The sequence below is a fragment of the Rattus norvegicus genome, chromosome 13, assembly GCF_021556685.1.
Source record: "Rattus norvegicus strain SHRSP/BbbUtx chromosome 13, alternate assembly SHRSP_T2T, whole genome shotgun sequence".
Lineage (NCBI taxonomy): Eukaryota > Metazoa > Chordata > Mammalia > Rodentia > Muridae > Rattus > Rattus norvegicus.
The window spans coordinates 31,964,408-31,991,886 of NC_141546.1; the positions used below are offsets into that span (position 1 = coordinate 31,964,408).

At 45.5% G+C, this 27,479-nt stretch overlaps 1 long non-coding RNA gene across 2 annotated transcripts; it reads right to left on the reverse strand.

Moving 5' to 3' along the window:
* Window positions 1–1,656: 1,656 nt before the first annotated feature.
* Window positions 1,657–23,727, reverse strand: LOC148001572 (uncharacterized). 2 transcript variants are annotated; one of them, XR_015635461.1, is made up of 5 exons: window positions 23,575–23,699; window positions 22,340–22,494; window positions 16,298–16,429; window positions 13,689–13,831; window positions 1,658–2,755 (listed from the first exon to the last, which is right to left on the reverse strand). It is a non-coding gene; the product is annotated as an uncharacterized LOC148001572 (long non-coding RNA). The 2 variants fall into 2 exon arrangements; XR_015635460.1 differs by lacking the exons at window positions 16,298–16,429; window positions 22,340–22,494 and having other exon boundaries at window positions 1,657–2,755; window positions 23,575–23,727.
* Between the last annotated feature and the right edge of the window lie 3,752 nt (window positions 23,728–27,479).

Below are 27,479 nucleotides of genomic sequence, written 5' to 3' on the forward strand. Positions count from 1 at the left end.
ATAGGGTGTATATTGGCAGAATGCCTCCATGAGCCACTCTAGAAAGGCTGAGGGTGGCTCATCTGGTGCCTGATTAACCTCATATACCTTGGTCATATTGGTGGGTCATTGTGCAGTCCCCCTAGAGACCTGCCAACAGAGTCTGGTGGTAGACCTCCAGGTGATCCTTACCTCCTACCATATTAAAGTCCCAGCCAGGTCCTGTCAGTGGAAATCCACTGTCAATGACAGCCTGGTCAGTTGATCCGCCCTTGTGTCTGAGGGGACACTCTTTCTGGCTTCCTGTATTATCCTCTCTCACTCTTCGGTCGTGAAGAGCACTCTCGTGAGTTGTTAGATATCATCCTAGGTGGGCTGATGAGAAAATAAAACAGTCTCGAAGAGATTAATCAGCCCCTTGGAGTTATCTGAAAGGGGGGATGGTTGTTGGTCCTTCCAGGTTGTACCAGTCGGCTGAAGAGAAAGGCCAATATTGCATGGCCTGATTGCCATCCTCATCTATGGGCCTGTAGGCTTGGAGGCAGAAGGCCACTGTTGTATCAGGTGAAGTGGCCCTTTGCTCCCAGACCCCATGGCCGGTCCCAGTTCCAAGGGTCTCTCCCCACCCTCCCCTCCTTGCTGGGACCAGAGGAAGGCAGGTGGTGGGGGTAAAGGGATGCTGGATGGGGGCTCAAGGGAGATCTTTAAGGAGGGGCCATGGTAGGGGATAAGGCGGTGGAGGATCCATCAGCATCAGATCCACTGTGGAAGGGTCCTGAAGGATGGTCTTCTTTACAGACTTGTTGGTCTCTGCAGGGTCCTTCTTCATGGCCAGGACCTGCAAGAATCTTGGAGACAAAAAGTCTTTTATCCAAGTTGGGGGGTGGGGGTGGGGGATGGGGAGTCCTCTACTAGATCCTTCCAGGTAAATATATAGAGGGCACTTGGTCTGGGTACCTGAGGGATCCTGGCCTAAAGACTCTTTCCTCTACTGCTTTGATCACTGCTTTGGACACCATACTCTGAAGGTGGGCAATTCAGAGGAGCAAAGTAACTAACCTGCCCATCTTTACTACTACTGACAAGTTTTCTCCTCTTTCCCTAACTTCCCTCCAGTGGTTAACTAGGATGTCTAATGGGGTAGATTCAGTCTGTCCCATATCCAAAAATAATGTCAGTCCAAGTCCATGAATACAGAGAAAGACAATCAATCAATACACACAGAGTTAGTCCCTGCTACGGGCAGCACAGAAACCAGGTTATAGCAAGACTCATTTGGCTCCTGCAGATTCTGTTTCCAAAAGGAATGGAATCCTCCGACTCCCTCCAGGGGGCCTGAAGAGTCCTCCAGACTCCCCATGGTCACAGCAATAAGGCATGTCCGCCTGCCGCAATTGATTGAACCAGACCAGACTCTCCAGCCGAAACCATGCTCACAAGTCAAAAGTGAAAGCAAAAGACAAGGAGATATATACTAGGCACCTATTGCGGAGCTTGGTCTTTTTTCCTATAGTCTAGTCACTGGTCACTGGTGTGTGTGTGTGTGTGTGTGTGTGTGTGTGTGTGTGTGTGTGTGTGTACTTGATCCCAGACAAGTCCCCAAACGTAAGAACCCCCAACTCTCAGTCAGTAGTACTTACTTTGAGATGCCCCTGAATCAGACACCAAAACACAAATTGATGCAAAAACAAAAGGTTTATTTTGGCGCATTTATTTGGTGGCATGTTGGGGTCGACCTTCAATTAGTCCCTCAAGGTGAGTGACTAGAAGGTGCTATTACAAGCAATTTTTATACTTTTTAGGGGCAAAGGTTACCACAGCAAGGTTACAGTTCAAACTTATTGGCTAAGCATATTGACCTTTGAATCTATTGGCTAGCAAGCATCAGTCAGAATGTAAGACTCTCAGAGAGAATCTTCCCTCAGGAGGGAGATCCTCAAGCCCAATGACCAGTCCGAGTCCACAGGCTGCAATCAGCAAGAGGATTTTTATTGATCAGGGAGCACAGGTATCTGTGGGCGTCTCAGTCAATTTGGAAGACTGGCGCGCCTAGCAGAACCAGGGACGGGTTTTTATAGGGCATTGGGGAGCAGAAGCAGGCTTACAGAAGCAGATGCATGGTTACAGGGATGTGATTGGTGGAGTAAATGAGGCATACGTGTATGTTACCTATTTTGGCTATAATCATAACAGTGAGTTAGCAAAAAGTACATGGTGGTCAGGGCTTCCGGGGGGTCTGGGACTGTTTCTTTTTCCTGCCAGGTGGCCCATGGAGCAGTGTCCATAATTTAGTCTGGTTTCTGCATTTTGTTTTCTTTTATGGTCTGTTTCGTCTAAATGATGGGTCAGCTTGTCCCACAAAGCTTGGACACATCTGAACTTTTTCAGGCTTATTTTAGTTCTGAGTCTGTGTATCTAAAAAATTACTTTTTACTTCTATATTTGAGGGCCTTGGGCCCCTCCTTTCTGGGAGGGGGTCTTTCAAGAACATTCTGAGAATTTTCTACTCAAGAATGTTCCTGTGGATGGAACCTGGCCTAGCCTCAACCCAAGGCGGGCGGGTGTAAGGCTGGCAAAAGCCCCTCGGGGTCCTTCATTGGGAATTAAACCCAGGTGCTCTGTAAGAACAGTGAGTGCTCTTAACCACTGCACCACCTCCCCAGCCAGTAAACACATTCTATAGCACAAAGTCCTGGGTGCTGTGATGAAAAGTAAAGTAAGAAATGGGTATAGAGGCTGGAGATGTCACTCAGCTGGTAGCATGCACGAGGAAGCCCTAGGACAGATCAGAGATGTGGTGCAAAGAACAGTCAGTGAAGTAAGCCTGGGAGCCTCCCTCCTCTTCCCCGGGTCCTCCTCCTGTTTGGCGTGGTTTGGTTTGGTTTGGTTTGGTGTGGTGTGGTTTGGTTTGGTTTGGTTTACTGGCTGATTTTGTGTGTCAACTTGACACAAGCTGGAGTTATCACAGATAAAGGAGCCTCCCTTGAGGAAATGCCTCCATGAGACCCAGCTGTAAGGCATTTTCTCAACTAGTGATCAAGGCGGGAGGGCCCATTATGGGTGGTGCCATCCCTGGGCTGGTAGTCCTGTGTTTTATAAGAAAGCAAGCTGAGCAAGCCAGGGGAAGCAATTTAGTAAGCAACATTCCTCCATGGCCTCTGCATCAGCTCCTGCCTCCTACAAGTTCCTGCCCTGTGTGAGTTCCTGTCCTGACTTCCTTTGGTGATGAACAGCAATGTGGAAGTGTAAGCTGAATAAACCCTTTCCTCCCCAACTTGCTTCTTGGTCATACTTTATGCAAGAATACAAACCCTGATACACACACACACACACACACACACACACACACACACACACACAGAGAGAGAGAGAGAGAGAGAGAGAGAGAGAGAGAGAGAGAGAGAGATTGATTCTTATTAGCACCCTGAATAGGACCACTTCAACAGATTCTCTGAACACTTGGCACACCTTCCAAAGCTGTTGGGCTTTTTTTCATCACCACAGGGAGCTATTAACTCCAAAGAAACCTGAGCCAAGAAAAGCCATCTTCCTGACACCCTGGAATATCTTGGTCCTGGCATATCTGATATCCCCTTGACTTGATATCCCCTTGATTATGTCAATAATTTCCTTCCATCCCCTTGAAACTAGTTTCAATTTAATTGCTGACACAGGCAACCCAAAATTTTCCTATTAGAAGTTGTATATACTGTTGCTGAACCATGGCAGCATACATATTTAATCCCAACACTCAGGAGGCACAGGCAGGTGGATCTCTTGAGTTCAAGTCCAGCTTGGTCTGCAGAAAGAGTTCCAGCATGACCAGAGTCTACAGAGAAAGCCTCTCTTAGAAAAAAAATATTGTATAAACTGATAACATGACCACTCTATGGTATGGTTAAGGGGAAGGTTTTTATGGTAGGTGTGTAAGAGGCAGAGAACAGCCAGAGGCATCTGGAAGAGTCCAGAGCAGAGGGAGACAGAAGTAGAGTGAACATGGCCAGCAGACTGGACCTGCCTAGCCAGGACTGTCTCTGTGAGAGGGAAAAATAGCAGGGGATAGAGAACAGAGAAAGTGACAGAAGAAGTGGCAGGGCATAGAGACAGGACAAGGCTGGAATAGCTGGATAAGGAGAATTTAGAGCTGTGTGGACCCAAGAGCTGGAGGGTATTTAGGGTGAGGGATGAGGTAAGGAAGGCTTGGATGCTGCTGGCAAGGACTTTGAAATGTGAAGCAGGTACTTGTGATACCAGCATGCACTTTGATATGGTGATAAGCACCACAGGTAGCTATCTGACCCTGAGTAGCTAAGGGAAATGACTCCTTGCTAGAGGGGAACCAGCTTCACAAGTTCCTGAGGAGGACTGGCTTTTATCTAACCACCAGAAACCCTCTTGTATCCAACCACTAGAAACCCTCTTATATCTAACCACCAGAAACCCTCTTATGGTAGAGGTTTAGCACATTTCTGAATATTTGGGCTGCCTTTTGAAGTATAGGGAATGCGAGTTTCCCTCAGACCTGACGGAGATCACAGACTTTACTGGGGTTGAGGCCATGTCAGGGGTCTTCCTCAATCTCTCTTCTCTCTCTCTCTCTCTCTCTCTCTCTCTCTCTCTCTCTCTCTCTCTCTCTCTCTCTCTGATAGTCATGCCTAGCTTTTTACACGTTACTAGGTGATAAGTCATCACTGTGGGGAGTGGGTGTGGCGGCAGTCCCAAGATGGCGCCCGGGACTCCAGCTAAGTCTCATGACTAGCCCCTGACTTCCTCACACACCCGAAACTAGACACATCCACTGTGAGAGCTGCGCAGGCGCACCATGACGCAAGATCAGGCCATGTGACATGGACCTATGAACTGAGATTATGCAGACTGGACTGAGGAGGCGGAGTTGAGGAAGGCTATAAGGGAGTGTGCTCGGGGCCTGGGGAGAGAGAAGAAGAAAGAAAAGAAAGATTCCTGCTTGCATGCTGTAAGGTTCCTGAATAAACCGCTTTGAGAAGAACGCTGTGTCGTCGCTCTTTTCTACGGGTCAGAGACAGAAGCGACACATCACCACCAACTAACAAGCCAAATTAAAGTATATAACGGCAGGGAAGCCGTTCTTGGGCAGGTTCATTGGTCCCAAGTATGGAGAACAGTGAAGTCACCATGAGGAAGGAGACAAGGGGAGGGGGAAGAGAAAAAGGAAAAAGGTGTGTTCATGCAAAGAAAGAGAAAATATAGAGAGCGGAAGAGAGAGAGAAGAAAGATCAAAATGTCTGGGATATATAGGGAAGAGCTTTTGGAAGAGGGGAAGCCCAGTCCCTGGGCTGTGAGGTTCAGTATAGAGGGCTGGCTGCTTAGGCCATCCATACCCTGTAACTGGTAGGACTGAGGGATGCTGGGAGAACCTGGAGGCCAGGTCCACTTTGGTATGTAAAATATGCACCTCAACCATCTGAGGTCTGAATCCTAACACATAGCACTTAGTGAACCATCTCCCCAGCTCCATGTTACAAGGTTTTCAACCAGCAGATCTGCAACAAGTGTAGGCTTAAGAATGTAAAGTCTGACCCTAACACACAGTATTGAAAATTATACTGTCATAGATGAACTCGAGACCAATGGGTACAAAGGCTACAGGGGACTCCAGAACATTCAACCTAACCAATACGGGAAGTGGAAAACATGTTCTGGGCCTTCTGTCTAGTAGGAGTTACAGCCTTTAAATAGAGCTTCCAGCACTTTCTGAATTCGGGGGAGAGGAGGAGGGTGAGGGGGGAGGGTGAGAGGTAGGTGTCTTGGAGTGGGGACACCTGTTTTGTTAGTAAACCACAAGGAGGCCAGCCCGCCAGTGCAGCCAGGAGGTTTTTCCTCCCTTGTGCATTTAAGCACGTCTTGCATAATTCAGTCTCTCTTGTCTGGTAGAACATTCCACACAGCTGCCTGGATGTGGGGGTGGGGGTGAGGGAGAAGACCAACAAATCACTAAGCAGGTATGTGGTAGTGAGGAATTCCCACGGAGAAGCAGGGACACTGGTCCTTTGGATCCACGTGCGTGCAGTGGGTATAGGACTGCAACTAACTGCTCCACCCAGTCGCTGCCTGTGTCAGGAAGCAAGGGCTTCCTTTGATGTAAAAACAATCAGATCTTAAAGCAGACTCGGTGACCCCAGTGGCAATGTTCCTCTCTATTTTCTCTTCCAAAAGCCTTACCTTCAGATGGCCATGGTGTTGCATTCTTAAAATACCAGCCATTGGGAGACAGAAACTCATTTTCCTTGCTGTAATTCTGAGGCCAGCATGGGCTACTCCCTCAACAAAACACACAGGTCAGGGAAGATGGCTTAGCCCAGTAAAGCACTTGCTGTGCAAGTGCTTGCTGTGCAAGCATGAGGTGCAGTTCTCTAACAGCACATAAATGCTTATCTGGTCTGGTAACTCACCTGTAATCCCAGCAGTGGGAGACAGACAAAGGAGAACTTAGGGAGCAAAGTGGCTAGCTAAGATTAGCTGGACAGGTGAGCTCTGGGTTTAAGTGAGAGACTCAGCCTTAATATAAAAGGTAGAGAGTCATCAAAGAAAATACCTAGGGCCAATTTTTGGTCTCCACATGCATACACACCTGCACATGTATACATGTGCACTCTGATGAAATAAGCCAAATTAAAAGTTTTAAAAGGCAGTTTTATTTGGGAATGGGCTCCCAGGTGAATTCACTAGCCTCAGGGGACTAGACCAGAAAAAGTTCCAAGCAGACTGTGGCACAAAGTTTTTTATGGGTGGTGTTAGCATTCCTTCTAGCTCCCCCCCCCCCGCAGTTACCTAGCAACAGCCAGGTAGGCTATAAAAGGGGCTGTTTGCCTCTCTCTCTCTCTCTGTCTCTGTCTCTCTCTCTCTCTCTCCACCTCCCTCTCTCCCTTCCTCCCCTCCCCCTCTCTCTCCTCTTTCTCTGCCTCTCCTCACTTCTCAACTCCTCTTCCCATACCCTCCAAAAACTCTATTCTATACTTGCCCCATCTTTTGGCTGGTACCTTGGGGAGGGATGCCTCAGCATGGCCAAACCTTGCTCTACCAAAGACATCCTTGGTTCTACAAGGTAAGCAAAGAAAAAAGATGTGTCTGCCACACACTGGGCTTAATCCCAGGAATGGTCATTTAGGGCAGGGGTCGGAGTGGCTGGTGACTCCAGGTTAGGAATGCAAAATTGGGCTTTTGTTACCTTTTTCTTTTTTTTAAGATTAATTTATTTTATGTATGAATACAGTGTCACTGTCTTCAAGACACACCAGAAGAGACACCGGATCCACATTACAGATGGTTGTGAGCCACCATGTGGTTGCTGGGAATTGAACTCAGAACCTCTGGAAGAGCAGTCAGTGCTCCTAACCACTGAGCCATCTCTCCAGCCCCTTGTTACCTTTTTCTGTTCCCATGCTTTCATAGTGGTTCAGTTGGAGAGAGAAAGAGAAATGGAATTTATGGGACCAGGTGGGGGAAGTGAGATCTTTGCTTTTATAAGCTACCTCTGGGATGGATCCCAATATAAGAGAGACCAATATAAGAAGCCATTTGGAATTTTGAGTAGGGGGTTGAATAAAGGTTGAGTTTCCAAGACCTCCCAGGCAATTGACATCCTACTTGACGGAAAGAATCATGTTAGCTGGAGAGATGATGGCTCAGCAGTTAAGAGCACTGACTACTCTTGCAGAGGTCTTGAGTTCAAATTCCAGCAACCCCACGGTGGCTCACAACCATCTGTAATGGGATCCAATGCCCTCTTCTGGTGTGTCTGAAGAGAGTGACAATATACTTATATATAATAAATAAATCTTAAAAAAAAAGTCATGTATCATGTACATGGGTAACTGACATGCTGATTGGCAAGTTAAGATGTGAATGTTAGGCAAGGTGGCTGAATACCCCAACCAATGGGAGCAGGGTAAGTGTACAACAAAGACATGTTCCTAAGGAAATCGCCCTGTTCCTAAACCCTAATTGGTGGAACAGATATTTGTAGAGTTTAGGCTTAAAAGCTCTGTATGATTCTGATTGAGGGTCCCAAGTCTGTCTTGCATCCCTGATCTCTGGGGTGGGGGTGGGGGACATTAAAAAAAAAAACAAAAAACAAAAAAACAGCCCTGTTTCATTGAGATCAATAAATGGTTTGTTCAGTGATTCCCAGATTCCCTAACAGTAGGGCACACCTGCAATCCTAGCACTTGGAAGGTGAGGAAGGTGGATCAGGAGTTCAAGGTCATGCTTGACTACTGGCTGGGCTTGAACAAAAGCAGTAGAATGAATGAGTATATATTACAAAGTTGGGGGGGCTGGTTTAAGATTGGCTTACACAGGGCTGAAGATGGAGAGATGGCTCAGTTATAAGAGCACTGACTCTTCCCAAGGTCGAGTTCAATTCCCAGCAACCACATGGTGGCTCACAACCATCTTTATTTTTTAAGATTTATTTATTTCACATATATGAGTACACTGTAGCTGTCTTCAGACACACCAGAAGAGGGCATCAGATCTCTTTACAGATGGTTGTGAGCCACCATGTGGTTGCTGGGAATTGAACTCAGAACCTCTGGAAGAGCAGTCAGTGCTCTTAATTGCTGAGCCATCTCTCCAGCCCCCTCCCAAGCATCTTTAGTGGGATCTGGTGCCCTCTTCTGGTGTGTCTGAAGACAGTGACAGTGTAGTCATATATATAAAGTAAATAAGTAAATATTTTCAGGTCAGTCAGTGCTGGTACACACCTTTAATCCCCGTACTTAGGAGGCAGAGGCAGGTGGATCTCTGTAAGTTTCAAGCCAGCAAGGACTACACAAAAAACAAACCAACAAGATCAACTTATATGGGACAGCGGGCCATGCTAGGAAACTTGGAAAGGTTAAGTGGGTTTGGGAGCCTTGAAATCTCATATCAGATGATGGTAGGTGCTTCACCTGCTCCATGACAAGGCCCATGTCACGTGACCACAGCACCCCATTAATAGGATTGTGACAGTCACCTAGGGGCTGTGTCCCAAGCCCCTCCACATGCAGATGAGGCATCCCTAACATCTCGAACCAAGCCCACAGAAAGCATGTGCTGTCAGACCCCAACCTACCCCCAAATGTATATAAGATCCTATCCAAAGGAATAAAGGTGTAAGAATTACTCGGTCAAGGATCACCTTGAGAACTTCTGTAGTATGAGAGCTGTACCACTTCCTATGGAGGGGAGTTCTCTCCCAAAGCTTTTGCTGCTGAAAGCAGCCCAGGCTGACCGTGGCCACTTCCGGGAACCGGGTGGCCCCAACCTAGCTGCTGCACCTAGTCTGCTGGCTGAGTCCACTGCCGGCTCTGCACAGTGTTTCGAGCTTCACGCTGACTCTGGAGCAGTGGCTGAGACTGCACTGCCCCTTCCTGCTCTTGCCAGCCCGCCGGTGGCATAGGAGCGCCTCGCCACTCTAGCAGAAGCTGCAGAAGAAAAATAACAGCAGCTGCCTCGATCCAGCAACTACTCCCCTCGGATCTCCATGGATAGCATCTAGTACACAGACAGGCAAGCTTGCACAACATAGGCTGCGCCATCTAGCAGTGGCTTTTTTCACACTAGGAAAGCTGAGAATTCTGTAGCGGCTCAGACAACAAAGCTGAGGGCTACAGCAGTGCCAGTCTAGCACTGAAAAGCTGGAGGCTGAAGTCCACCTTGGAAGGCTGAAGAAGCAGGTTTCTGATACTAGGCAAAGAGAGCAGCACTGGCAGCAGCAGCAGCAGCAGCAGCAGCAGCAGCAGCAGCAGTAGCAGCAGCACAATAGATAAACCAGCCAGCCATATGAAAACAAGCAGGAAAACAGCAAGAAAACTTGATTGCACCACCTTTAATCTAGGTTGCCACCAGTTAGTACCTCCCATGCTTAGGGTGGATCTTCCTACTTCAAGTTTAGCTAATCAAGAAAATCCCTCACAGTTGTGCACAGGAATTTGTCTTTGAGTTAATCCCAGATCCAATAAAAACCAAGATTAATCATCATAGCTACATAGTGGGTTTGAGGCCAGCCTGGGCTACATGAAACCCTGTCTCAAAATCAGAAATGGGACTGGAGAGATGGCTCAGGAGTTAAGTCATCAACTGAAGAGCGGTTGTCTCTGGTGCCTTTCATCTGCATGACAGACTAGGTATGAGAATGAGTCCCTGGTAGGCAGACAGATAGGTAGAGGAGCCCCGGTTAGGTAATAAAGGTGGCAGAATTCTAAGACGGGGCCTTCTTCCTCGCCCTTCTGATCTGAGACAAGCCTGACATCTTAAAAAACAAAGGCCTTTGTCCTAGAGACCCCATGACCTCTTATAAAGGCAAATATTTAGTTGGGGCTAGCTTACAGTTCCAGAGGTTTAGTTTATTATCATCAGAGCAGGAGGCATGGCAGCATGAAGGCAGACGTGGTGCTGGAGGAGAGTTCTGCTTCTTTATCAGAATACAACTGGGAGAGACTGTCATCCTCAGGTAGCTAGCATGTCCACAATGGGTGGACCCAGGAGGAGACCTTCAAAGCCCACCCTTCTAGGCTGACACACTGACACACTTCTTCCAATCAGGCCACACCTCCTAACAGTACCAGTCCCTAAGGACCAAGCACATTCAAACCACCACAGCCTCGTAGGATTTTGTCTTCCATCCGGAGGACCCTGCAGATAGACTGGCTCAACAAGGTCTAGGCCTGACCGGGATACACTTTAGCTGCAGTTGTGCACAGCAGTTGCAGGTCAATTAGCCATCCTGTCTTTCTTCAAACTGACCAAGCCTAAGTTGGGGGAGTCAGACCTTCAGGAACTATAAAGCGCCCAGAAGAGTAGATTTTTCTGGCTTCCCAAGTCATGTCCTTGTCTGCCACCTTATCCACACTCCCACTTTTCAGAGGGTCTTTTCTTTTTTCTGAGTGGTGCCTGGTGTGTGTGTGTGTGTGTGTGTGTGTGTGTGTGTGTGTGTGTGTGTTTCCTCATACTGCTACACACACACACACACACACACACTAAACACCTTCCTTAACAGCTGATTCTGGCGGCTGCTGTCTGAGATGTCTGAGACTTTTCCGATGCTCCTTGCCATGTCAGGCTTGAAATTTTTCATCCCTTTGAATTCTCGAACTGGCAGAGAAAACTAACACAATCTAGATTATATCAACATGATGGTTCACAACCTTGTATAGATCCAGTTCCAGGGTATCTGGTGCCTTCTGGCTTCTGCAGACAGCAGGCACACGCGTGCTACACAGACACACATCCAGGCAAAACATTCATAAACATAATTTTTTTAATGTTTAAAGAAAAACTAAAATAAGTAGAACAAAACTACTTTAATGTCACTTCATGCACGGAATTCCAGCCGGGGAGGTCATGACTTAAAAGCTGCATTCCAGGTACAAGAAATAAATCATACCTGCCATAACATACATGGACCTATGAAACACACCTGTAATGTTGAGGTGTAACTCGCTGCTTCAGATATACTTCACATGCTAGGGGCCCTGTATTTAGAAGATAGCACCTCCAAAACTTACTGGGCAGCCACTGGTGTCATTTTTAATCGTATGTATCACACAGACAAACTGAGGCTTAAATACACTAAGAAACAGCAGAAGGTTGCATAGCTGGGAGGTAGTGCATCCCCTGAACACTGGACCAGAATCCTCCCTTCTCTTCACTTCTTGCTCTGTGGCTGGAGGGTAAGATGTGGAGTGAGAGGCATCAGGATGAATACAAGAGGGGCTGGCAAGATGGCTCAGCAGGAAAGGGGCTTGCCACCAAGCTTGAGTACCTGAGTGCAATCCCTAGACCCCCCAGAGTGGAAGAAGAGGACTGACTCCTGCAAGTTGTCCCTCAGACTTCCAAGGGTATGGTGGAACTATCCCAGACCCACTGGCAATATGACGCAGAGGCTTTTTAATAATTTAAAGCTTAGGCTGGGGATTTAGCTCAGTGGTAGAGCGCTTGCCTAGGAAGCGCAAGGCCCTGGGTTCGGTCCCCAGCTCCGAAAAAAAGAACCAAAAAAAAAAGAAATAATAATTTAAAGCTTAGACCTTTGGGCAGTCTCCCAAATACTCTAACCTGACTAAACCTGGTACTATGTCCTCATACATGATTAGGTCTACCTCTTTTCTCTGACCTTTCACCTCCTCGTCCCTAGAGGATCTCCTGTGTCTGCCTCTTCTCCCAGTGTCCCTCTCTCTGACCAGAAGTTCTGCCCTCCACTCCTCTTGCCCAGCTCTTGGCCATCAGATCTTTTTTACAGCCAATCAGATACAATTCTAGATTGCCTCTAGGCTAGTGAGGATGAACAAATACAAAATATGGGACTGCTGATAGACCATAGAAATAACAATACTAAGATCCTACCAGCATCTAGCTCTCTGCAGGCATACAATTAATGTATGCTCCTTGCCATGTCAGGCTTGAAATGTATGTATGTATGTATGTATGTATGTATGTATGTATGTATGTCAATGTATGTATGTTTGTATGTATACATGCATGTATGTTTGTATGTATGTGTGTCAATGTATGTATGTTTTTATGTATGTATATATGTCAATGTATATATATGTATGTTCGTGTGTGTATATATGCCAATGTATGTATGTATATTTGTATGTATGTGTGTATTTATGTATGTATGTATGTATGTATGAATGTTGATGTATGCATGTAAACACATACCTTTACACAATGTATCCCAACATACAGGTGTGCTTCAACATACATGTAGGGCACTGTTGGGAGTGATGCCCTTGAAACCCTCCATTATTGATGCTAATATTATGATTAGAGTTAAGTATGACTGGGTTCATGGAAAATCCCCAGCCAGCTGCAGAAGACTTATACAAATCTGGTAGTCAGGATGAATAATGATATGATAAAGTTGTGACCTTGCTGAGAAATACATCTGACATCAAGATGCCCAATGTCATGACCTGTAACCTTTCTGAAAAACCAACATCCTGCTGATTAATAGATATGACAAACCTGTGACTTTTCTAACATCCTGTCAACATTAGCCAATTGCCTGACCACAAGAGAGCTATGTCCTTGGCCTGCATAAATGTTTCCCACTTCCCCCCTCCCTCTGTTACCCCTGTTACGGTATAAATTCAGCCTTGGGAAAAAATAAAATTGTCGTCTTGATCAGACTCTTGTCTTGGCGTCCTTCTTCACGTCTCTTGTCCCCCATTCTCTTCCAGGTACCCTCTGCACCCTCATTGACAGGGCACAAACACTGACATACATGTTAGAAATTAACATGTGAGGACCAGGCATAATGGCACGCCTTTACTTCAGTACTTGAGGCAGAAGTAGTGAATTTCTGTGAGTTCCAAGCCAGCCTGGTTAATTAGCATGTTCAAGGAGCCAGCCACAGTTAAAGCAAGACCCTGTCTTAAAAACAACCAAACCAAACCAAAACATTAACCGATGAAAGCAGCTCCAGATAGAAAAAGACTGAAACTTCTTCCCTCCCGGGCTGCAAACCACAGAGAACAGAGAACGTGTGAGAAAGGCCTATGATATATAAACTTGGGAAAAGGCAGGTACTTTATTACATGAAGCATGAGGGGTCATGGGGTCATGAAACTCATGGCTCAGCATTTTTGAATATGTCTTTTCTCAGGCTACTCTCCCACCCTCACTCTCAGGAGTGCCCTCTTTCCCCACTGTGCCCACCCCTTATTTAAAGATATATTTACCTAGGGGCTAGAAATGGCTCCGTGTTTTAGAATACTTGCTGCTCTTCCACAGGACTCTTCCAAGTTCAGTTCAAGGTGTCCACATGTCAGCTCACCATTAACTGCAACTCCAGTGATTCAGCTCTTCTGTCCTCCTCAGGCCCCTGCATGCAAGTGGTACATATACATTTGCTCAAGCGCACATATCGACACACAAAATACGAAATAAATCTTTGCACACACATGTTGTGGTGCCCATGCAGGCTATAAGAAAGCATCAGATTCCCAGGAACTGAAGTTACAAGAGGGCTGTACAGTGGGCACTGGGAACTGAATCCAGGTTCTCTGTAAGAGCAACCAGTGCTCTTAGTCACTGAGCTATTTTTCCAACCCCAGCCCTCCTTTTTTTCAGGGGGTGAGGTTAAACAAGGTCTCACGATGTAGTCCTGGTTGACTGTTGCTGGCTAAGTAGCCCTATAGAGAGAGACCCTGCCTGCCAAGTCTCTCTAGTGCCAGGGTCAAAGGTGTGCAGCCCTATCCCCTTCCCATGCCTTCTTCCACCCAGACCCCCCTGCCTTTTTCCTTTGTAACCCAATGTTTCTGCTTCTAACCACGTGTCCTTCATGCAAAATTTTCATCCTAAATCACAAGAAATCCCAGCACATGCCCCCAGACTATGATTTTTGACTATCATACCAATTTCGCACTCATAAATGAGGTTATGTTAAGATTTTCAAGTTACATATGGAACAAAACTTTAAAATTTCCCCTTAGTGTTCTGAATAAACTTACCGTTGTTCATATATATATATATATATATATATACACATACATACATATATATACACATATATTATATATATGCTTTAAGGGAATATAATTTGCATGAAAGGATATTTTGTTTGCTTTTACAATTTGAAGAGTACTGTTTACTGAACATTGGCTTGGTGGAAATGAACACTGCCATAAAGGTGAGGGACAAGCAGGGAGTGGTGGCAGATGCCTCTCAGAAGGCCAGCCTGGTCTACACAGTGAGTCAGCCAGGGCAATAGTGTGTGACCCTGTCTTAAAAAATTAAATTAAAAAAAAATCTATAAATAAACAGAAAAACAGAGTGTTTTCATCATTCCTAAGGTTCCCTCAAGCTCTTTGTGTCCAGCTTCCCCACCTCCTCAGCAACCACTTACCTCATTTCTGACTCCACATTGTACCTTGCCCCCTCCCAATCCTACTCACTCTCCCCTGTTCTCCCTGACCCGATGTTCGCTGTGTCATTAAAGAGCAGTAGCGAATTCCCACCAAGACCATGACCTCCCCAGCCATAGGTTTGCCCTGGCTTACAACAGCAAATATGGGTACTCTCTCTCTGAGTCCCTCCAGCAGATGTTTGTATTTACAAGCACAGACTGTAACGTGTCCTCATTCCTGGAGCTGCACCAGCAGGTCTCTCAGATGCTCTCTACATCCATAATATACTCAGAAACTAGCGCTGTTGCCTGGACCATTCCAGAACAAATCGGGCATTAAGAAGGTTAGGGTTCAGTACTGGGTGGATTCAGTAAAGGTCAACTGCTACCTAGTTGGTCTTGGGACCCAAGAGCTGAGGGAGCACTAAAGAAAGTTTTAGTGAGATCAAATACATCATGAGATGATTAATCACTGCCACAGACCACTCAGACAGAGGACACGGTGGGAGAAGCAGGGCTCTGGTACTCAGGAAGGCACAAGTTCGGCGCAATGACAGACACAACACAGTCAGGGAGGTAGACACAGCACACTCAGGGTGGTTTGAATCTGCTGAAATCTGCTTTGTGGTTATACACAATGCTTGAACAGAAGCTAATTTTTTGTTCCCTTGCCAGGGTACACTCAAACAATAACCAAGAAAAAGTTTAACAGTTTACATGAAGTTCAGAACAGAAAGCAAGACAGGAAATAAATTTTCCTGAGAATCCAACTGGTGCCAGACGGTGGTCATAAACCTCATTTACCTCACTCTCTAAATATCATCTCTCGGATAACAACAGGATAGCTAGCTGAAAGGAATCTTTAGTCTTTTACTCTCTCTTAGCCAAAGTTCATGTAATTAATTGTCTTTTTAAAGATAGGAAAGTTCCTTTTGATAATAGGTAAGCACGGGGACGTGATCTGGCCAAGCGTTCTATAAAATTTAAAGAATAACATAATACTCTCTTTCCATCAATATTAACCCATCTATTAACTTCTTCATTGTCCCTGTGTAGGTCAATGTCTCTGCAGTGGTCTTGTATCTACTCATGCTGTTTTTACCTAAAGGAGGGGCCCACCACCTTCCTCTTATAAAAAAATGTTTTCTTCCATGTAACTGCTTGATAGGAATTCCTAAATGTCTGGATATTTTATAATTGACAGGACTTTCCCCTCTAACAGCTGGTGCCTTAATTCTTTCACTGTCTAGGAGGTCTGGATTTTTCCAGTTAATTCTTCCTGTTGTAAGTTATTGATCACATCTCTTAGAGTTTCATTCTGATTCTACTTAATTTTTGCTAGTGCTTTCAAAAGAGGCATCATCCATAAAGACCAACCAGGTCTCGATGTTCCTGTTAGTAGAGAAAGAATCAAAAGAGCAAATATGTCACTCCCAATCGTACCTATTCGAATCAGCTAGGCAGAAAGTCGAGAAGGAAGTGGCCAAGTGTCTCCAGGAGACCAAGTTCCGAGGAACACGTATCTCTGGCCTGCTGATCACGGTTGTTTCATGTCAGAGCTGCCTCAGCAAATCACTTATATTAAAAAGAGCAGCATTGAGTACAGAAGTATAGAAAACTCCAATTTTATTTATCTTTCTATAATTCATCATTCCCCTGGGGTCACCTGGCTGCTTTTGTGCTTTTGTTGTTGTTGTTGTTGTTGTTGTTGTTGTTGTTGTTGTTGTTGTTGTTGTTTTGGACCTCTCTCTCTCTCTCTCTCTCTCTCTCTCTCTGTGTGTGTGTGAGTGTGTGTGTGTGTCTATGTCTGTGTCAGGGTCTCAGTAGCCCCAACTGGCCTGAAAGTCATTATATAAACCAGACTGGCCTGGAACTCACAGAGAGTTTCTAGTGCTAGGATTAAAATTATGCACATATGCAAAATGTAAATAAGTGAACATAATTAAAAAATAAAATTCAGGGCTGGAGAGATGGCTCAGTGGAGAGAACTGACCTCTACAAGCTGTTCTCTGACTGCCACATGTGCACCATGCCTCTGACATATACAGGCTAATGAGTGAGTATAGTAACTAAGGTTATTTAAAATTTCTTGTTTTTTTGCAATTTTAATTTAAAACATTAATTATTTTATTTATTTACATCCCAAATATTATCCCCCTCCTGGTCCCCCTTCCGGAGTTCTTCACCCCATCTCCCTTCTCCTTCACCCCTGAGAGGTGCTCCCCCCTCACCCTCCTCCCAGCATCCCCCTTCCTTGGGGCATCCTTGATGGTTTTATAGACAATTTACAGGTTCTCCCTTCATCCATCCATGTCTGACTGTCTTTACATCAGGCAAAACTCTCCAGTGTGGTACTTAGTATTACAGACTCCTTTGCAATGTTCTCTTGCAGTAGGTAAATGTACACAGTACACTCTTGGGAGGATATGAGGATATTTACCCTCTCTAGGAAAAGCTTGGCTTTTCTTAACTGTACTTTTCTCATGTGCTGATACTCACGGCTCCTGTGGTATCTGGGTGCCATCAATTAAAGTCTACTCAATTCCAGTATCAATAGAGACCAGATGTTTTGAATAGTAATAGGGAAGAAGAAATCCATGATTCAACATAGGGCCTCTGGTTACTTACATGACCGTAATAACCAATGCCTACCAGGTCCATAATCGTCCGTATCGCCTTGGATCATGCACCTTTTGTCAGAGGGAGTAGTAGGTGCCTGTATCATTTGTTTTCTTTATTTCCACAGCATCCAGATGAATCTCATCAGCTTTCGTGTTCATAGCCTCGCAGGCCAGGCCAAGAGAGGCCCCTTCACAGCATGATAAGAGTCTGTTTCCTTCAAGCACTATGGGTACACGGTATTCTCCAGTTACCCTATTTCCTGTACCATACAGAAGTCCTGTCCCACGGTGAATCATGGATCCACCTGTAATAAAGCTGGGATCTGCATGATGTCTCCTGTCACTTCCACCAGGTCTCTTCCTCTTCCTACTCAGTCTTTCCAGGACTCCAAGATTTTGGTTCCCAGGAGGAGCTGTTTGGCACAGATCCACTGTGTGTTCTTTTCCCCTCTGGCTTCTCAACCATAACAAATAGAAGGCTATCATCTATGCCTTGTCCCCACCCGAACATAAAACCACCACCATCCTGCCAAATCAGAGACTAGCGTGGAGATAGATACCATCCACACAGCCTTTTCTTATTGCTGGTCCTCTCATGGGTGGATATTTGTTTGTTTGCTTGTTTATTTAGACAGGTCTCGCTCTGTATACTAGTCTGGCCCAGAAGAGTCCAGGCTGGCCTTGACCTAGCAATGATCCTCTTGAGTCAGGCAAGTTCTTTGGAGGTAAACAGCTGAGGCTCAGTGGCATGTATCGTGACCCAGAGCTGAGGCCATGCAACTGATATCACAGCTGCAGTCGACTCTAGCCCAGTCATTCTCAATCTGCGGGTCGTGGCTCCTCTGAGGTTGCATATCACATATCCTTCATGTCAGATACACTATGATTCATAACAGTAGCAAAAATACAGTTATAAAGTAGCAACAAAATAATTTTATGGGTGGGGACCACCACAACATGAGGAACTATACTAAAGGGTCACAGCATTGGAAAGATTGAGAACACTGCTGTAGCCCATGCCCCCTTCTTTAGCAATTCCAATATATTTTGTTGTAATGGTGTTTTTTTTAAAGATTTTTTTATATTTATTTACTTTACATGTATGAGTATACTGTCACTATCTTCAGACACACCAGAAGGGGGCGTTGGATCCCATTACAGATGGTTGTGAGCCACCATGTGGTTGCTGGGAATGAACTCAGGACCTCTAGAAGAGCAGTCAGTGCTCTTAACCGCTGAGCCATCTCTCCAGCCTGGGTTTTTTTTTTTTTTTTCCCAAGATATGATTTCTCTGTATAGCTCCGACTGTCCTGAAACTTGCTCCACAGAATAGGCTGGCCTCAAACTCATAGAACCAACTGCTTCTGGTGCTCAAGTGCTGGGATTAGAGACATGTGCCAGTTCCACTGGCTTCTTTTTTATTATTATTAGTTATTTATTTATTATTTAATGTAAATGATTATTTTGCTATCATGTCATGCCGAGTCTCTTTGGAAACCAAAAGAGGGCAGTGTGTGCCCTGTAACTGGAGTTACAAATGGTTGAGAACCACAATGTGGGTGCTAGGAACTGGACGCGAGTCCTCTGGAAGAGCAACCAGTGCTCTTAACTACTGAGCCATTGCTCCAGGCCCTACAATAAATATTCTAAAAAACTGTCAACTATCTTTGAGGCAACTGTCTTAGTTAGGGTTTTATTGCTGTGAACAGACACCATGACCAATGTAAGTTTTATAAAGGACAACATTTAGTTGGGTCTGGTTTACAGGTTCAGAGGTTTAGTCCATTATCATCAAGGCACAAGCATGGCTGCATCCAAGCAGGCATGGTGCATGCAGAGCTGAGAGTTCTACATCTTCATCTGAAGGAAGCCAGGAACAGACTGAGCATCCTCAGGCGGCTAGGAGGAGGATCTCCGAGCCCACCCCCACACAGTGACACACTTCCTCCAACAAGGCCACACCTTCTAATAGTGCCACACCTTGTATATGTAAACCATCACAACAACCCAAATTCAAGTAGTAGAACCTATTCATCAGGAAGCTGTCTAATGCATACCACATAAAGAAAGATGGCAGCTCTACTTCCCACCACACACATCCCATTTCCGATTGCACATCCTGTCACTTGTAGTAAGGACAATGCAACCACTACTACCACAAGAACACTGTACTGTTTCTTACTACATAGGGAAGAATGGCCATATTGTAAGTGCTCCCTCAGGCATCCCACCCACAGACATGAATGTTAGACAAGGCAAGTTCCTGCTGCAGTTGCATACCCCAACCGATGGGAGCAGGATAAGTCATGTTCCTGAGGAAATCCCCTATCCCTAAAGCCTGATTGGTAGGATAACTTGGCACAGATGCTTGTGGATTTTAGGCTTAAAAGCTTCATAGGATTCTAGATGAGCATCACAGTTCAGCTTCAGAGTCTAACCTATGGCCCTGACCAATCAGTTCTGGGACATATGCTCAATAAACTATCCCTGTCTGACAGAGATCAGTGCTTGTGTGGTTTGTGAGGTGACTCCTGGAGTGGAAAACACAGCAAGGACAATAGTCCTCCCAGATGAACCTTTAGTTCTGTCAGGTCCCTGTCCAAGTACTTAGCACAGACCAAAGAGACAGTTCTACTCCACTCTAGCCTGGTGGAACAATTAACTTAATTGAGGCTCCTTCTGGGACTGTGAGACGTGGGCTTCTTACAGGCAGCTGACAATTATTATTTATGTAAATAAGACAGGGGACAAGGGACTGGGGTATTGCTGTGATAGGCCTGACCATGTTTTTGTTTGAAGAAATGTGGACCTTGGACCAGGAAATCATTGAATGCCTTAAATGGGGCTACGAATGTGGAAGACACTGTCTGCTGCTGAGGGTGACTTAAATGTGGAAGCCATGCTCAAGAAGTTTCAGAGAAGAATTTTAGAATGTCACATAGAGACTGCTCTTGTGATATTTCGGCAAAGAATGTGGCTGCTTCTTGCCCTTGTCTAAAAAAATCTGCCTGAGGTTAAATTGAAGACTTTTGGATTAATTATGTTGGCAGCAGAAATCTCAAGACAGCCTAATATTGACTCCGTCATGTGGTTATTAGTGTTCACTATTACACCGATTTATAATGAAATGGAACACGCTGAGCAAGGAAAATACAAAATGTACAATTTGAGGAACAAAGGGGCACTTGCCAGATAGTGGAATGGAGGAGCTAAGTCCTGCGTTCAAGGAGATAAACGGACTTTTAAAAACCCGAGGTTCGATAGAACAAAGGGAGCAGCAACTTCAGGGCAAGATTCCACCCGGCCAAGTTTCCAATTTGTGAAAAGGAATTAAAGAAATCTTGGAGCGAAGTGTGGGAGTGTACACCTTTAATCCCAGCACTCAGAAGGCAGAAGCTTCTGAATCTCTAAATTAGGGCTAGCCTGGTCTACAGAGCAAGTCCCAGGACGGCCGAGCTTAGGCTGCAAAGGAAACCATGGAAAACAGAAAGCTGCTAAGACGCAATCGAACAAGGAGGATGTTCCAGCCCCAGCAAGCCGCAGAGCTTGGCGGCTTTGGCCACGTGGTTCTAACGACAGAGTCGAGGATAGAAGAAAGACGTTATGGAATATCCCTGCACGACTAAGCTGCTGAGGCGAGGAATGTGTCAGGGCTGTCCCTGCATAGAGACCTAGAGAAGCCACTGTGTGAAGCTGAGGCCTGGAGTACCTTGGAGACCCTTAAATCTTGGAGACGCCAGAGCCATTGGATAGCTGCTGAGGAAAGCTGCTAACAGGGAGGGGAACCAGCTCAAGAGAAAGAAAAAGCTGCAAGGAAGTGGAGATATGAAGAGTGTTTTCACATCAGACACAGAAACACAGATTCAGAGTTTGCCCAGCTGCTTTGCTCCAATTATTTCCTCACTATGCTCCCTTTGGAATGGTAATGTATGTCCTCTGCCACTGCATGTTGCAAGTACACAATCTGCCTTTTCATTTTGACTTTAGAGGGGGTAAGAGATTGCCAAGACTTTCAGAAGAGACTTCGGACCTCGGACTTTTAACAGTTTGAGGCTGTTATAGATGATGGAGACTTTAGAAGTTGGACTGAATGTACTTTGTACTATGTTATGGCTACAAACCTATGGGGGCCAGAGAGTGGAGTGTGGTAGTTTGAATAACATTGGCTCCTAGAGGCCCAAAGGAAGTGGCATTATTGAAGGGTGACCTTATTGAGTAGGTGTGGCCTTATTGGAGGAAGTGTCATTTTGTGGAAGTGGGCTTTGGGGTCTCAGAAGCTTAAGCCAGGCCTAATGGCTCACTGTCTCTTGCTGCTACCTGTGGACCCAGATGTAGAACTTTCAGTTCATTCTCCAGCACCATGTCTGTCTACATGCTTCCTGCCATGATGATAATGGACTAAACCTCTGAACTGGAAGCCAGCCCCAATTAAATGTTTTTCTTTTATAAGAGTTGCCCTGGTCATGGTGTCTCTTCACAACAAAAGAAACTCTAATTAAGACAGTAAGTATCCTCAGTGAGGGTGGGGCCTTGTCAGCCACATCCCCTGTTTTCTGAGTCCCCATGCCCTCCTGTGGGGGCATACTGTGGATTCCAAGTTGTGAAGGTCTTTTGTAGCTAGTCACAGCTGCTCTGATTTCAAGAGGACAACCACCAAATTATACTCCGAGCACAGAATTCTGCTTGAAGGCTTCCTAAAGAGTGTATAGCACAGGCAGAGTGGTGGTGTGTGCCTATAATCCCAGCACTAAAGAGGCAGATGTAGGAGGATTGCCACGAGTGTGAGGCCAGATGGAGCTGTGGTGTGAGATCCTATTTTTAAGAAAGAGTTCAGGAGTATAACTCAGTCAGTAGCCGTGTTCACCTGGCATGCAAGAAGTCCAGGGTTCCATCCCCAGCAGAGCATAAAACCAGGCATGACGGTACAGCTGTGATCCCAGCACACAGGAGGTGGAGGCAGAAGGATCCGGAATTCAAGCTCATCCTCAGCTACACACCAAGTGTGAGTTTGAGACTGACCTGAAATATACGAGAACCATCTATAACACACACACACACATACACACCACACACACATATACACACCACACACACATTTACACACCACACACACACCACACACACACATATACACACCACACACACCACACACACATATACACACCACACACACATTTACACACCACACACACACACCACACACACATACACACACATATACACACCACACACACACCACACACACACACATATACACACCACACATACACACACCACACACACACACACCACACACACACACATACACACACCACACACACACACACACACCACACACACACATACACACACCACACACACACACAAACAACACACACATATACACACCACACACACACACCACACACACATATACACACCACACACACACACCACACACACACACACACCACACACACACATACACACACCACACACACACACAAACAACACACACATATACACACCACACACACATACACACACACATATACACACCACACACACATATACACACCACACACACACATACACACACATATACACACCACACACACATATACACACACATATACACACCACACACATATACACACCACACACACACCACACACACATACACACACATATACACACCACACACACACACCACACACACACATATACACACACATATACACACCACACACACACATATATACACACCACACACATATACACACCACACACACATATACACACCACACACACACCACACACACACATACACACACATATACACACCACACACACACACCACACACACATATACACACCACACACACATCACACACACACACCACACACACACATACACACACATATACACACCACACACACACACCACACACACATATACACACCACACACACATCACACACACACACCACACACACACACCACACACACACACACAAACAACACACACATATACACACCACACACACATACACACACACACACACACAAAGAGAGAGAGAGAGAGAGAGAGAGAGAGAGAGAGAGAGAGTCATTACTCACCAGACCTGCCAGGGGACCAATCAGTTCATTGCTGAGGATAAAATGCCTCCTTATTGGGGGAGCAGAAAGCAGAGATCTGGCCAAATCCACTTTGTCTTCTACAGCAACTTTTAATCCCTTTGTCTGGAGAATGAAATCAATTCCCAGAACACTGGGGTTATTAATAACTTTGGGACCTTTGCCCAGTCTCCAAATCAATTGGCAGATGACTCTGGGTTTTTTACCCCTGGATGCTTCTAATGTTTAGAGCTGGGGAGTGACTTTCTCTTTAAGAACCTGTGCTGGTTTTTTACCCTGCTCGGGAGTTCTGCAGTGACTCCTGCAGAGCTCAACCCTTGAGTCTTCTGCATAGCTAAATATGTGGCTCATTCTTTGCTTCTACTGTCCACTGGGAAGTCTAATGTGTGTTTTACCTTTCAGATGGCTTCTCACTGCCAAGTGCAGGCCAGAGTGTTGACAGGGAACCATGGAGCCAGCCTGATTTAGATTGAGGTCACTTTGGGCTGGCTACTCCCTTTGTACTGGGGGCAGGCTTCCTAGTCATCTGGGCACAGTCTCAATCTGGGGACCACTTCTCCCAGAGAAACTGCTGCAGTCCACAACTCCCCTGGCATGGGAGCATCATAGATGCCTGTTTTGCAGAGGGCACCTGCTCCTCTCCATCTCCTCTGTCATCCTTCCTCAGGGCCCAGCCATGCCCATGATGGCCCAGAATCTCATTGAAGCTGCTCAGATCCTCACCTGCTTCCTCAGCTTCTGCAGGCTTACCTGCCCTCAGCTGAATCACAGGAGACTGTTCCCAGCACCCTAATCTAACTGGCACAGTGGGACACCCAGGCCTGGTATCATTTCCAGAGCTATTAGCTAAGCTGAGAAGTAAATGTGAGAACATGCCTTGGGAGGCCGAGTGATATGAATAACAGGTAGAGGGACTTGCATTATGGGTAGCCATCACTGGGGCCTGGGGAGATGGCTCAGTATATGGTGCTTCCTGCATAAGCACAAGGATTTGAGTTCAGATCCACACCACCCATGTACATACAGTGATGTCTGCCTGGTTTCCCAACCCTGGGGAGGCAGAGATAGAAACATCTCTGGGGCATGCTGGCCACATAGTCTAGGAAAGTAACTGGGCACCAAATTTAGTGAGAGACCCTGTCCCAAAAATCAATGGCTCAGCTAGTAAAAACACTTGCCCACAAGCCTGGTAATGAGTCCAGTTCTTGAAGACCACACAAAATTGGAAGGGGATACATGCTTTCTCAAAGTTGTCCTGTGACCTCTATACTGGCTGGTTTTGTGTGTCAACTTGACACGAGCTGGAGTTATCTCAGAAAAAGAAACCTCCCTTGAGGAAATGCCTCCATGAAATCCAGCTGTAAGGCATTTTCTCAATTAGTGACCAAGGCAGGAGGACCCAGCCCATTGGGGGTGGTGCTGTCCCTGGGCTGGTAGTCTTGGGTTCTATAAGAAAGCAAGCTGAGCAAGCCAGGGGAAGCAAGCTAGTAAGTAACATGTCTCCATGGCCTCTGCATCAGCTCCTGCTTCCTGACCTGCTTGAGTTCCAGTACTGACTTCTGTGGTTATGAACAGTATGTGGGAGTGTAAGCTGAATAAACCCTTTCCTCCCCAACTTGCTTCTTGGTTGTGAAGTTTGTGCAGGTATAGAAACCCTGACTAAGACAAACTCCACGGACAAGTAATAGCACTTGCTTGTCCCACACCACACACACAGTAATAATAAATTTAAGAGGCTAGAAAGGTGGCTTCATGATTAAGAGCAGTGATTATCTTTCCAAAGGACCCAGCTTCTATTTCTAATGCACACGTCAGCCCACAACCATGTTATTCCAGCTCCAGTGGATCTGATGTCACTTTTGGCTTCTCCAGGCACTTTATAAACACAGTGCTCAGACATACATGTAGGCAATCACTCACATGTAATAAAACAAATAAAACCTAAAAAATGTAAAACAATAAAGTAGATAGCAATTGAGGAAGACTTCTGACATCTTCATCTCTGGTCTCCAATGTGTGTGTGTGTGTGTGTGTGTGTGTGTGTGTGTGTGTGTGTGTGTGCAAAAAGTGTGGCACTGTGAATCCCCAGCAACCAGCCTCATCTTCCTCTGGAAGAACAAAGCTCCATCCATCTCTCTGAGCAGGCATCATTTTTTCTGTACATCTTTTACTATGGTAAACTGTACCTGAGTTTACCATCTCATCTCTCAACCTTTTTCTGTTTTTAAAAACAATGTTTCAATCAATTCCTAGCTCAAGCTGGCCAGGAACTCCTGACTCTTCTAACTCTGTCTCCCGAGTCCTCGAACCACAGGTGTGTGTTATCATCTTAGTTACTGTGTAGCTGCTACGAAGAAACACTGTGACCAACGTGTATACAAGAAAACACTGTTTTCGGGGCTTGCGTCCAGTTTCAGAGGGTTAGTCCATGGCTGTAATGAGCTGGTGGTCCTGGGTTCTTTAAGAAAGCAGACTGAGCAAGTCATGAAGAACAGGCCAGTTAGTAGCACCCTCCATGGCCTCTGCATCAGCCCCTGCCTCTGCTTGAGTTCCTGCCTTGGCTTCCCTCAATGTGTGACTGTGTGAGCCAAATATACTCTTTCCTCCCCAAGTTGCTTTGGTCATAGGGTTTATCACAGCAGTAGAAAGTCCAAGAGAACCACCATGCCATCTCTTTATGTTTCTAAGATTTTTTTATGTGTGTATTTTGCCTGCATGCATGTATGTGCACCATGTGCATGCCTGGTGCCCATGGAGGTTCAAGAGGGCACTGGATCCCCTGAAGCTGGAGTTTCAGATGGTTGTAAACTACCATGGGGGGTCCTCATGTCACTCAGGTCATCTGCAAGAGTAACAAGCTCTTAACTGATAAATCATCCCTCCAGTCTTTGTTGTTTTTAATTACCAAGTCTTAAGAATTTGACTATTTTATACATGTATACAATGCACGGTGATCATATTCTCTTCCCACTCTCACTGACCCTTTACCTGTTTCCTGTTGGTTCCTTTTCTACTTTCATGTCTGTAAGTGTGTGTGTGTGTGTGTGTGTGTGTGTGTGTTTGTGTATGTAAATGTGTATGGGTATATGTGTACTGTGTGTCTGTGTATGTGTGTGTGAGTGTATGTATGTATGTGTATGTGTATTGTGTGTGTATATGTGTGTGTGAATGTGTATATGTATTATATGTGTGTTTGTGTATGTATGTGTGAGTGTATATATGTATATGTGTGTATGTATGTGTATGCATATTGTGTGTATGTGTATTGTATATATGTATTATGTGTGTACATGTATTATGTGCATTCATGTGTATATATAGTGTATATATGTACATGTGTATGTATATATGTGCCTTGTATTTGTATGTGTGTATTGTGTGTATGTATGTGTAAGTGTGTATGAGTGTGTATTCTATATGTGTGTGTATGTGTATGTATGTGGTACATATAACCACAACTGCTGTGAGTTCCTGAGTACAATGGCCATGCCATAGCCAGAAGACAGTGTTTCCCAACTCTCCTCATCACTGTCTGGCTCTTACAGGCTTTCTACTCCCTCCCCCCGTTATGTTCCCTGAGCCTTGAAGGAGGTTGCAGATGTTGCTTTAGTGCCAAGTAATTAAGTTACTTATGCTCAGACTTTGATTAGTTATGAGTTTCCACCCTAGTCAGAGGCTTTTGAGCTAATCTATGTTTTTTAGATTTTTAAAAATGTGTGTATGTGAGTGTACCATGTGTGCATGTCTGGTACACTTGGAGATCATAAAAGGGCATCAGACGCCCTGGAACAGGAGGTGTGAATGAATGATTGTGAGCCACAGTGTGGGTTCTGAGAATTGAACCCAGGTCCTCTGCAAGAGTAACAGCCCTCTTAACCACTGAGCTG